General features: G+C 44.3%; 2 non-coding genes across 2 annotated transcripts; both read left to right on the top strand.

Annotated features, from left to right (window-relative positions):
- Positions 1–3,342: 3,342 nt before the first annotated feature.
- Positions 3,343–3,449, top strand: LOC138568032 (U6 spliceosomal RNA). Its single transcript, XR_011302406.1, has one exon. It is a non-coding gene; the product is annotated as a U6 spliceosomal RNA (small nuclear RNA).
- A 5,351-nt stretch (positions 3,450–8,800) lies between these two features.
- On the top strand, positions 8,801–8,907 carry LOC138568031 (U6 spliceosomal RNA). Its single transcript, XR_011302405.1, has one exon. It is a non-coding gene; the product is annotated as a U6 spliceosomal RNA (small nuclear RNA).
- Positions 8,908–12,105: the final 3,198 nt, after the last annotated feature.

Here is a 12,105-nt window from a genome sequence, read left to right as displayed (position 1 = left end):
AGCCTGGGTGCTGACACCTTAAGCCATCTCCTGTTCTTGCCTTGTCCTTGATCCAGCCATGGGCCCACATACACTCAGAGGTACAGAGTGTTTCTCATGTCTATGGGTCTGCTGTGATGCTCTCACGCTTGCATCACCCAGCCATCGTGATGGGGAGGGGGTGTCGATTTGCAAGCACCCTTGAGCATGAATCTTTAAATATAATTGGCATTAAACCAAACCCTTTAGGACCAGATCAATAAAGCAGCAAAGAATGCTGATGTATTGCTGTTTGCCGCTTAATTCCATACCATCCGACATCTAAATGGTGTTTGGTCAAACGTTTGCCATATCAAATGTCCTTATGTCAAAGAGCAGAAAGTCCAGAGGTCCTAATCAATGGTTTGGTTGGCTCTCCCTTTGCGCTTGCCTTAAGGCGTCAGCACCAGAGGCTGTCCGATTGCGCCCTGCAAGCAACCAATGTTGGCCCATCCTTTAAGAGATTCTGAGGCTGATTTCAATGTTAATTTTGCTGCTGGTTTAAGGATTGCTCAACCTTCGGCCCACGTCTAATTTCCTTGGCTATGCCCTTGAAATATTTTACAGATTGTATTGGTGGGAGATGACGTGGGTTTATCAAGAGCAACGGGATATGAGGCATGTGGGCCATAAAAAACAGGTCTAGGATCTTTTGTATAAGAAAGTCTCTTTAAGTAGGGAACTTTGGACAACACTGCTGAGAGGAAAAGGATTACACAAAAGGCAAGGGGGTCAGTGGGTCAAGGGATAGCACATCTGACTGTGAGTCAGTTTATTGTAAGTCCAAATCCTACTTGTTTCAACATTTTTCCAGGCTTTTTGTTTCATTTCTTAACAGATCCATTCCTATGTGCCTCAGCAACCCATGTACTAATATTGGAATGAAAATGGGAAAATTGAATTTGACCCTGCTTCAAAGGATGACACGCACATTCGTAAAGCATTCACTATTTTTGGCACACGACAGGACAGAAACTTTCTTAATCTGCAAGTCTTTATTTTTGAATACATCTTTTTTAATGAAGATTGAAATTGTATGTTCATTCATTTTACACGACAACACAATACATTTTGCTCCAAATTCAACACTAATGACTCTGGAGCCTTTTACTTGTGAGTCCTATTGACTGAATGAACAGCCCCATCCCCTTCAATTTCTTGACTTGTACTTTTAGAAGTGGCACGCTGCTTTTGTTTTTTTATCCCATTCTACCAAACTCAGTATTAACACTTTCCCCCTTGTTGTGCACTCCAGCGTAAACTGCTTTAAGGTGCTATTTGCAAACATCGCTCTGAACTACAGCTTTACTTGCTTCTAGGCCTTAATCTTTAATTGGGGCTGAGCAGTGTACTCCGGATTTGGCTGCTTTTAGTTGGTTGATTTCTTTTTTGATTTCTGTAACTTTCAAACAGTACCATTGTCACAATGTGATGCAGTGCAGGAAAACTTAAAATTAATGGTAGGGAGAGGGAGAGGGAGCGGGGGTTGTGGGGGATGGGAAGGAGGGAGGGAGGGAGGAGAGAGAGACAGAGAGAGAGAAAACAATTAAAAGCCTAAAATCTTTGCCATGCAAACACATAGCCCCCGAATACCATATTTTCTTTATGTGGAAAGGGGCTCTGTGGCTGGTATGGCAGCCTGTTGATGCTTTGTTGAGTTGCTTGGAACGTGCATGGAAGGAGACCTGAAGCACTCCCGACCAGGTTGCATGCCTCCAAGTTACTGAAATCCCACAGACCTCCTCCCTGTGCCACAAAGTTCTGGGCGCTGAGCTCTGCAGTTGTTCCCCACAAGTTGCCAAGCACCCCAGATTTACTAGTTACTACTACCCCACCTCGACCACTATATTTTCCCCAGATACTTGCTACTGTGGAGTAAGCAGGGCTAAGAAAGAGGGAGAGGGGGTTTGCCTATGCAAATCATCTGCCAGTTTGCTTCCTGCGAGGTCATTCCATCTCACCAGCTGACACCTGGGCAGCGGCAGGTAATTTGGAGAACAGACATATAAGGACAGGCCACAAAGCAAAGGCTGAGCCGTTGATTGAGGATCCCTTTTGCCATGTCTCCCTAAGTTACCGAGGACCAGAAAATTCCACCCTCAGCTCTCATAGAGAGGTCCTTGGCCGATCGTAGCCGATCAGAGGAGTGAAGTGTCGGAGGTGACTGTACACTGCCTCACCTGCCCTGCTTTCTACAGTGGTAATGCTTTTGCAGAAGGGGCCTGTACAAGAGATTTTGTTCTGCACTGTGGGAAAGTGACATTTATCCACTGACATTAACCAAACTACTTGCGCTGTTCAATGCACATGTATGCAGAGAAATCATTTTATGTTTTTTGGGGAAGGTCTAGAGGGTCCTGCTGGTGATTCTTTTAAGCTGTCTGCTACTCTTGCTTTTACATAGAGTCTTCCCTGCCCAGGAAGGTATACTGTATGTCCCTCCCTTACAATGAAAACTCTGTTCAAAGCACAGAGGTACATAGGAATGGATCTGTTAAGAAATGAGACAAAAAGCCTGGAAAATTTCAAAGCAGGTAGCATTTGGACTTACAATAAACTGACTCACAGTCAAATGTGCTATCATTTGACCCACTGAACCCCTTACCTTTTGTGTCATACTTTTGCTCTCAGTGGGGTTGCCCAAAGTTCCCTTCTTAAAGCGGCTTTCTTTTAAAAAATCCTAGACCTGCTTTTTGTGGCACACATGCCTCATATCCCGTTGCAGTTGATAAAGTCACATCATCTCCCACCAGTACAAGCTGTACAAGATTTCCAGGGCTTATCCTTGCAATCTAGACGTGGGTCGAAGGTTGAGCAATCCTTAAATCAGCTGCAAAGTTAAAATTGAAATCAGCCTGAGAATCCTTTAAAGGATGGTCCAACATCTGTTGCTTACAGGGCTCAATCGGACAGCCTCTGGTGCTGACGCTTTAAGCCACCTCCTGTTCTTGCCTTGTCCTTGTTACAGCCATGGGCCCACATACACTCAGAGGTACAGAGTTTTTCTCATGTCTATGGGTCTGTTGTGATGCTCTCAGGCTTGCATCAGCCAGCCATTGTGATGGGGAGGGGGTGTCATTTTGCAAGCACCCTGGAGCATTAATCTTTATATCTTTAAATATAATTGGCATTAAACTAAAACCCTTTAGGACCAGATCAATACAGCAGCAAAAAATGCTTATTCATTGTTGTTTGCCTCTTCATTTCATATCACCCGATATCTAAATGGTGTTTGGACTTTCTGCCCTCTGACATAAGGACATTTGGTATGGCAAACCTTTGACCAGAGGTCCTAATCAATGGTTTGATTGACTCTCCCTTTGCGCTTGCTTCTGCAACACATGTACTAATATTGGAATGATAATGGGAAAATTAAATTGGCCCCTGCTCTAAAGGATGACACGCACATTCGTAAAGCATTCACTATTTTAGGCACATGTCTGGACAGAAACTTTCTTAATTTGCAAGTCTTTATTTTTTAATATATCTTTTTTTATTGAAGATTGACATTTTATGTTCATTCATATTACACGACAACACAATACATTTTGCGCCAAATTCAACACTAATGCCTCAGGAGCCTTTTACTTGTGAGTCCTCTTGACTGAATGAACAGCCCTGTCCCCTTCAATTTCTTGACTTGTACTTTTAGAAGTGGCACGCTTCTTTTTTTTTTTTTTTTTTAATCCCATTCTACCAAACTCAGTATTATCACTTTCCTCCTTGTTGTGCACTCCAGCGTAAACTGCTTTAAGGTGCTGTTTGCAAACATCGCTCTGAACCACAGCTTTACTTGCTTCAGGGCCTTAATCTTTAATTGGGGCTGAGCAGTGTACTCCGGATTTGGCTGCGTTTAGTTGGTTGATTTCTTTTTTGATTTCTGTAACTTTCAAAAAGTCCCATTGTGAAATACCATTGTGACAATGTGCTGCAGTGCATGAAAACCTAAAATTAATGGTAGGGAGAGGGAGGGGGGTAGGGGGGAAGAGAGAGGGTGGGAAGGAGTGAGTGAGGGAGGGAGAGAGGGAGGAGAGAGAGACAGAGAGAGAGAAAACAAAGAAAATATGGTATTTGGGGGCTATGTATTTGCATGGAAAAGATTTTGGCCTTTTAATCAAGTGGGAAGGGGCTCTGTGGTTGGTATCTCAGCCTGTTGATGCTTTGTTGAGTTGCTTGGAACATGCAAGGAAGGAGACCTGAAGCACTCCCGACCAGGTTGCATGTCTCCAAGTTACTGAAATCCCACAGACCTCCTCCCTGTGCCACAAAGTCCTGGGCACTGAGCTCTGCAGTTGTTGCCCACAGGTCGCCAAGTGTCCCAGATTTACTTTCTCAGAGTTGCTAGTTACTGCTACCCCACCTCGACCACTATATTTTCCCCAGATACTTGCTACTGTGGAGCAAGCAGGGCTAAGGAGAGGGAGAGGGGGTGTGCCTATGCAAATTATCTGCCAGTGTGCTTCCTGGGAGGTCATTCCATCTCACCAGCTGACACCTGGGCAGCGGCAGGTAATTTGGAGAACAGACATATCCGGACAGGCCACAGAGCAAAGGCTGGGCCGTTGATTGAGGATCCCTTTAGCCATGTCTCCCTAAGTTACTGAGGTCCAGAAAAATTCCACCCTCAGCTCTCATAGAGAGGTCCTTGGCCGATCGTGGCCAATCAGGGCTGTGAAGGGTCAGGGGGGACTGCACACTGCCTCACCTTTTCACTGCTTTCTGTAGCGGTAATGCTTTTGCAGAAGGGGCCTGTACAAGTGATTTTGTTCTGCGCTGTGCGAAAGTCACATTTATCCACTGACATTAACCAAATTACTTGCGCTGTTCAACGCACATACATGCATAGAAATCATGTTATGTTTTTTGGGGAAGGTCTAGAGGGTCCTGCTGATGATTTATTAAGCTGTCTGCTACTCTTGCTTTTACATAGTCTTCCCTGCCCAGGCATGTTTAAGGCATACTGTATGTCCCTCCATTACAATGAAAACTCTGTTGAAAGCACAGAGGTACATAGGAATGGATCTGTTAAGAAATGAAACAAAAAGTCTGGAAAAATGTCGAAACGGGTAGGATTTGGGCTTACAATTAACTGACTCACAGTCAGATGTGCTATCCCCTGACCCACTGATCCCCTTTCCTTTTGTGTAATCCTTTTGTTCTCAGTAGGGTTTTCCAAAGTGGCTTTCAAATAAAAGATCCTAGACCTGCATTTTGTGGCACACATGCCTCATATCCCGTTGCTCTTGATAAACTCACATCATCTCCCACCAATACAAGCTGTAAAAGATTTTCAGGGCTTAGCCAAGCAAACTAGACGCAGGTCGAAGGTTGAGCAATCCTTTAATCAGCAGCAAAGTTAACATTGAAATCAGCCTCAGAATCTCTTAAAGGATGGGCCAACATCTGTTGCTGGCAGCGTGCAAAGGGGCAGCCTGGGTGCTGACACCTTAAGCCATCTCCTGTTCTTGCCTTGTCCTTGATCCAGCCATGGGCCCACATACACTCAGAGGTACAGAGTGTTTCTCATGTCTATGGGTCTGCTGTGATGCTCTCACGCTTGCATCACCCAGCCATCGTGATGGGGAGGGGGTGTCGATTTGCAAGCACCCTTGAGCATGAATCTTTAAATATAATTGGCATTAAACCAAACCCTTTAGGACCAGATCAATAAAGCAGCAAAGAATGCTGATGTATTGCTGTTTGCCGCTTAATTCCATACCATCCGACATCTAAATGGTGTTTGGTCAAACGTTTGCCATATCAAATGTCCTTATGTCAAAGAGCAGAAAGTCCAGAGGTCCTAATCAATGGTTTGGTTGGCTCTCCCTTTGCGCTTGCCTTAAGGCGTCAGCACCAGAGGCTGTCCGATTGCGCCCTGCAAGCAACCAATGTTGGCCCATCCTTTAAGAGATTCTGAGGCTGATTTCAATGTTAATTTTGCTGCTGGTTTAAGGATTGCTCAACCTTCGGCCCACGTCTAATTTCCTTGGCTATGCCCTTGAAATATTTTACAGATTGTATTGGTGGGAGATGACGTGGGTTTATCAAGAGCAACGGGATATGAGGCATGTGGGCCATAAAAAACAGGTCTAGGATCTTTTGTATAAGAAAGTCTCTTTAAGTAGGGAACTTTGGACAACACTGCTGAGAGGAAAAGGATTACACAAAAGGCAAGGGGGTCAGTGGGTCAAGGGATAGCACATCTGACTGTGAGTCAGTTTATTGTAAGTCCAAATCCTACCTGTTTCAACATTTTTCCAGGCTTTTTGTTTCATTTCTTAACAGATCCATTCATATGTGCCTCAGCAACCCATGTACTAATATTGGAATGAAAATGGGAAAATTGAATTTGACCCTGCTTCAAAGGATGACACGCACATTCGTAAAGCATTCACTATTTTTGGCACACGACAGGACAGAAACTTTCTTAATCTGCAAGTCTTTATTTTTGAATACATCTTTTTTAATGAAGATTGAAATTGTATGTTCATTCATTTTACACGACAACACAATACATTTTGCTCCAAATTCAACACTAATGACTCTGGAGCCTTTTACTTGTGAGTCCTATTGACTGAATGAACAGCCCCATCCCCTTCAATTTCTTGACTTGTACTTTTAGAAGTGGCACGCTGCTTTTGTTTTTTTATCCCATTCTACCAAACTCAGTATTAACACTTTCCCCCTTGTTGTGCACTCCAGCGTAAACTGCTTTAAGGTGCTATTTGCAAACATCGCTCTGAACTACAGCTTTACTTGCTTCTAGGCCTTAATCTTTAATTGGGGCTGAGCAGTGTACTCCGGATTTGGCTGCTTTTAGTTGGTTGATTTCTTTTTTGATTTCTGTAACTTTCAAACAGTCCCATTGTGAAATACCATTGTCACAATGTGATGCAGTGCAGGAACACTTAAAATTAATGGTAGGGAGAGGGAGCGGGGGTTGTGGGGGATGGGAAGGAGGGAGGGAGGGAGGAGAGAGAGAGACAGAGAGAGAGAGAAAACAATTAAAAGCCTAAAATCTTTGCCATGCAAACACATAGCCCCCGAATACCATATTTTCTTTATGTGGAAAGGGGCTCTGTGGCTGGTATGGCAGCCTGTTGATGCTTTGTTGAGTTGCTTGGAACGTGCATGGAAGGAGACCTGAAGCACTCCCGACCAGGTTGCATGCCTCCAAGTTACTGAAATCCCACAGACCTCCTCCCTGTGCCACAAAGTTCTGGGCGCTGAGCTCTGCAGTTGTTCCCCACAAGTTGCCAAGCACCCCAGATTTACTAGTTACTACTACCCCACCTCGACCACTATATTTTCCCCAGATACTTGCTACTGTGGAGTAAGCAGGGCTAAGAAAGAGGGAGAGGGGGTTTGCCTATGCAAATCATCTGCCAGTTTGCTTCCTGCGAGGTCATTCCATCTCACCAGCTGACACCTGGGCAGCGGCAGGTAATTTGGAGAACAGACATATATGGACAGGCCACAAAGCAAAGGCTGAGCCGTTGATTGAGGATCCCTTTTGCCATGTCTCCCTAAGTTACCGAGGACCAGAAAATTCCACCCTCAGCTCTCATAGAGAGGTCCTTGGCCGATCGTAGCCGATCAGAGGAGTGAAGTGTCGGAGGTGACTGTACACTGCCTCACCTGCCCTGCTTTCTACAGTGGTAATGCTTTTGCAGAAGGGGCCTGTACAAGAGATTTTGTTCTGCACTGTGGGAAAGTGACATTTATCCACTGACATTAACCAAACTACTTGCGCTGTTCAATGCACATGTATGCAGAGAAATCATTTTATGTTTTTTGGGGAAGGTCTAGAGGGTCCTGCTGGTGATTCTTTTAAGCTGTCTGCTACTCTTGCTTTTACATAGAGTCTTCCCTGCCCAGGAAGGTATACTGTATGTCCCTCCCTTACAATGAAAACTCTGTTCAAAGCACAGAGGTACATAGGAATGGATCTGTTAAGAAATGAGACAAAAAGCCTGGAAAATTTCAAAGCAGGTAGCATTTGGACTTACAATAAACTGACTCACAGTCAAATGTGCTATCATTTGACCCACTGAACCCCTTACCTTTTGTGTCATACTTTTGCTCTCAGTGGGGTTGCCCAAAGTTCCCTTCTTAAAGCGGCTTTCTTTTAAAAAATCCTAGACCTGCTTTTTGTGGCACACATGCCTCATATCCCGTTGCAGTTGATAAAGTCACATCATCTCCCACCAGTACAAGCTGTACAAGATTTCCAGGGCTTATCCTTGCAATCTAGACGTGGGTCGAAGGTTGAGCAATCCTTAAATCAGCTGCAAAGTTAAAATTGAAATCAGCCTGAGAATCCTTTAAAGGATGGTCCAACATCTGTTGCTTACAGGGCTCAATCGGACAGCCTCTGGTGCTGACGCTTTAAGCCACCTCCTGTTCCTGCCTTGTCCTTGTTACAGCCATGGGCCCACATACACTCAGAGGTACAGAGTTTTTCTCATGTCTGTGGGTCTGTTGTGATGCTCTCAGGCTTGCATCAGCCAGCCATTGTGATGGGGAGGGGGTGTCATTTTGCAAGCACCCTGGAGCATTAATCTTTATATCTTTAAATATAATTGGCATTAAACTAAAACCCTTTAGGACCAGATCAATACAGCAGCAAAGAATGCTTATTCATTGTTGTTTGCCTCTTCATTTCATATCACCCGATATCTAAATGGTGTTTGGACTTTCTGCCCTCTGACATAAGGACATTTGGTATGGCAAACCTTTGACCAGAGGTCCTAATCAATGGTTTGATTGACTCTCCCTTTGCGCTTGCTTCTGCAACACATGTACTAATATTGGAATGATAATGGGAAAATTAAATTGGCCCCTGCTCTAAAGGATGACACGCACATTCGTAAAGCATTCACTATTTTAGGCACATGTCTGGACAGAAACTTTCTTAATTTGCAAGTCTTTATTTTTTAATATATCTTTTTTTATTGAAGATTGACATTTTATGTTCATTCATATTACACGACAACACAATACATTTTGCGCCAAATTCAACACTAATGCCTCAGGAGCCTTTTACTTGTGAGTCCTCTTGACTGAATGAACAGCCCTGTCCCCTTCAGTTTCTTGACTTGTACTTTTAGAAGTGGCACGCTTCTTTTTTTTTTTTTTTATCCCATTCTACCAAACTCAGTATTATCACTTTCCTCCTTGTTGTGCACTCCAGCGTAAACTGCTTTAAGGTGCTGTTTGCAAACATCGCTCTGAACCACAGCTTTACTTGCTTCAGGGCCTTAATCTTTAATTGGGGCTGAGCAGTGTACTCCGGATTTGGCTGCGTTTAGTTGGTGGATTTCTTTTTTGATTTCTGTAACTTTCAAAAAGTCCCATTGTGAAATACCATTGTGACAATGTGCTGCAGTGCATGAAAACCTAAAATTAATGGTAGGGAGAGGGAGGGGGGTAGGGGGGAAGAGAGAGGGTGGGAAGGAGTGAGTGAGGGAGGGAGAGAGGGAGGAGAGAGAGACAGAGAGAGAGAAAACAAAGAAAATATGGTATTTGGGGGCTATGTATTTGCATGGAAAAGATTTTGGCCTTTTAATCAAGTGGGAAGGGGCTCTGTGGTTGGTATCTCAGCCTGTTGATGCTTTGTTGAGTTGCTTGGAACATGCAAGGAAGGAGACCTGAAGCACTCCCGACCAGGTTGCATGTCTCCAAGTTACTGAAATCCCACAGACCTCCTCCCTGTGCCACAAAGTCCTGGGCACTGAGCTCTGCAGTTGTTGCCCACAGGTCGCCAAGTGTCCCAGATTTACTTTCTCAGAGTTGCTAGTTACTGCTACCCCACCTCGACCACTATATTTTCCCCAGATACTTGCTACTGTGGAGCAAGCAGGGCTAAGGAGAGGGAGAGGGGGTGTGCCTATGCAAATTATCTGCCAGTGTGCTTCCTGGGAGGTCATTCCATCTCACCAGCTGACACCTGGGCAGCGGCAGGTAATTTGGAGAACAGACATATCCGGACAGGCCACAGAGCAAAGGCTGGGCCGTTGATTGAGGATCCCTTTAGCCATGTCTCCCTAAGTTACTGAGGTCCAGAAAAATTCCACCCTCAGCTCTCATAGAGAGGTCCTTGGCCGATCGTGGCCAATCAGGGCTGTGAAGGGTCAGGGGGGACTGCACACTGCCTCACCTTTTCACTGCTTTCTGTAGCGGTAATGCTTTTGCAGAAGGGGCCTGTACAAGTGATTTTGTTCTGCGCTGTGCGAAAGTCACATTTATCCACTGACATTAACCAAATTACTTGCGCTGTTCAACGCACATACATGCATAGAAATCATGTTATGTTTTTTGGGGAAGGTCTAGAGGGTCCTGCTGATGATTTATTAAGCTGTCTGCTACTCTTGCTTTTACATAGTCTTCCCTGCCCAGGCATGTTTAAGGCATACTGTATGTCCCTCCATTACAATGAAAACTCTGTTGAAAGCACAGAGGTACATAGGAATGGATCTGTTAAGAAATGAAACAAAAAGTCTGGAAAAATGTCGAAACGGGTAGGATTTGGGCTTACAATTAACTGACTCACAGTCAGATGTGCTATCCCCTGACCCACTGATCCCCTTTCCTTTTGTGTAATCCTTTTGTTCTCAGTAGGGTTTTCCAAAGTGGCTTTCAAATAAAAGATCCTAGACCTGCATTTTGTGGCACACATGCCTCATATCCCGTTGCTCTTGATAAACTCACATCATCTCCCACCAATACAAGCTGTAAAAGATTTTCAGGGCTTAGCCAAGCAAACTAGACGCAGGTCGAAGGTTGAGCAATCCTTTAATCAGCAGCAAAGTTAACATTGAAATCAGCCTCAGAATCTCTTAAAGGATGGGCCAACATCTGTTGCTGGCAGCGTGCAAAGGGGCAGCCTGGGTGCTGACACCTTAAGCCATCTCCTGTTCTTGCCTTGTCCTTGATCCAGCCATGGGCCCACATACACTCAGAGGTACAGAGTGTTTCTCATGTCTATGGGTCTGCTGTGATGCTCTCACGCTTGCATCACCCAGCCATCGTGATGGGGAGGGGGTGTCGATTTGCAAGCACCCTTGAGCATGAATCTTTAAATATAATTGGCATTAAACCAAACCCTTTAGGACCAGATCAATAAAGCAGCAAAGAATGCTGATGTATTGCTGTTTGCCGCTTAATTCCATACCATCCGACATCTAAATGGTGTTTGGTCAAACGTTTGCCATATCAAATGTCCTTATGTCAAAGAGCAGAAAGTCCAGAGGTCCTAATCAATGGTTTGGTTGGCTCTCCCTTTGCGCTTGCCTTAAGGCGTCAGCACCAGAGGCTGTCCGATTGCGCCCTGCAAGCAACCAATGTTGGCCCATCCTTTAAGAGATTCTGAGGCTGATTTCAATGTTAATTTTGCTGCTGGTTTAAGGATTGCTCAACCTTCGGCCCACGTCTAATTTCCTTGGCTATGCCCTTGAAATATTTTACAGATTGTATTGGTGGGAGATGACGTGGGTTTATCAAGAGCAACGGGATATGAGGCATGTGGGCCATAAAAAACAGGTCTAGGATCTTTTGTATAAGAAAGTCTCTTTAAGTAGGGAACTTTGGACAACACTGCTGAGAGGAAAAGGATTACACAAAAGGCAAGGGGGTCAGTGGGTCAAGGGATAGCACATCTGACTGTGAGTCAGTTTATTGTAAGTCCAAATCCTACCTGTTTCAACATTTTTCCAGGCTTTTTGTTTCATTTCTTAACAGATCCATTCCTATGTGCCTCAGCAACCCATGTACTAATATTGGAATGAAAATGGGAAAATTGAATTTGACCCTGCTTCAAAGGATGACACGCACATTCGTAAAGCATTCACTATTTTTGGCACACGACAGGACAAAAACTTTCTTAATCTGCAAGTCTTTATTTTTGAATACATCTTTTTTAATGAAGATTGAAATTGTATGTTCATTCATTTTACACGACAACACAATACATTTTGCGCCAAATTCAACACTAATGACTCTGGAGCCTTTTACTTGTGAGTCCTATTGACTGAATGAACAGCCCCATCCCCTTCAATTTCTTGACTTGTACTTTTAGAAGTGGCACGC

Source organism: Ambystoma mexicanum, chromosome 2p (genome assembly GCF_040938575.1).
Source record: "Ambystoma mexicanum isolate Mex_15411 chromosome 2p, UKY_AmexF1_1, whole genome shotgun sequence".
Taxonomy (NCBI): Eukaryota; Metazoa; Chordata; class Amphibia; order Caudata; family Ambystomatidae; genus Ambystoma; species Ambystoma mexicanum.
This window is presented reverse-complemented; position numbering and strand designations above follow the sequence as displayed.